This window comes from Leuciscus leuciscus (genome assembly GCF_965113295.1).
Source record: "Leuciscus leuciscus genome assembly, chromosome: 12".
Taxonomy (NCBI): domain Eukaryota; kingdom Metazoa; phylum Chordata; class Actinopteri; order Cypriniformes; family Leuciscidae; genus Leuciscus; species Leuciscus leuciscus.
Genome location: NC_138736.1, coordinates 729,139 through 729,665, shown reverse-complemented (window position 1 = coordinate 729,665; position 527 = coordinate 729,139).

The window sequence follows — 527 nt, the reverse complement described above, 5'->3', positions numbered from 1 at the left end:
AAGTATACAATACATATTTGTATACAAATACACACATATATACAGTACACTGGACAGTAAGTAGTGAGAGTCCTAAAACAGTTCAGAAACAAGAGCAGGATGTTTGAAAATGCGTAATTAAAGATGATTTGAAGATATGAAGAGAAGTGATCGACCTAAGTGAGGAAGGAAGGTTATTCCAATCTGATGGAGCTTTGAATTATGATCCAGTCAGAGACTCTTAAGAATTTGCATTTTTAAAACCAAACTGCAACAAATTTTTCCCTTTTTTTTAGGGGGGGGGGGGGGGGGGGGGGTTATTATAATACTGTGATGATTTATTAGCCTGGATGCCAGCCGAACTTAGCCCCGCCCACAACATTTTTTGGTCGGGAAGTTCGGTCTGGACTCGTTCCGTTGAGGAGCTATTATGCCCGAACAAAAATTGTTCGGACCAATCAAATTGTCAGGGCGGGCTTTATACGATGATGGACAGATGAGCAATGTAACGTAATCATCCACGTCACCAACGAGCGCTTGGGTTGAAT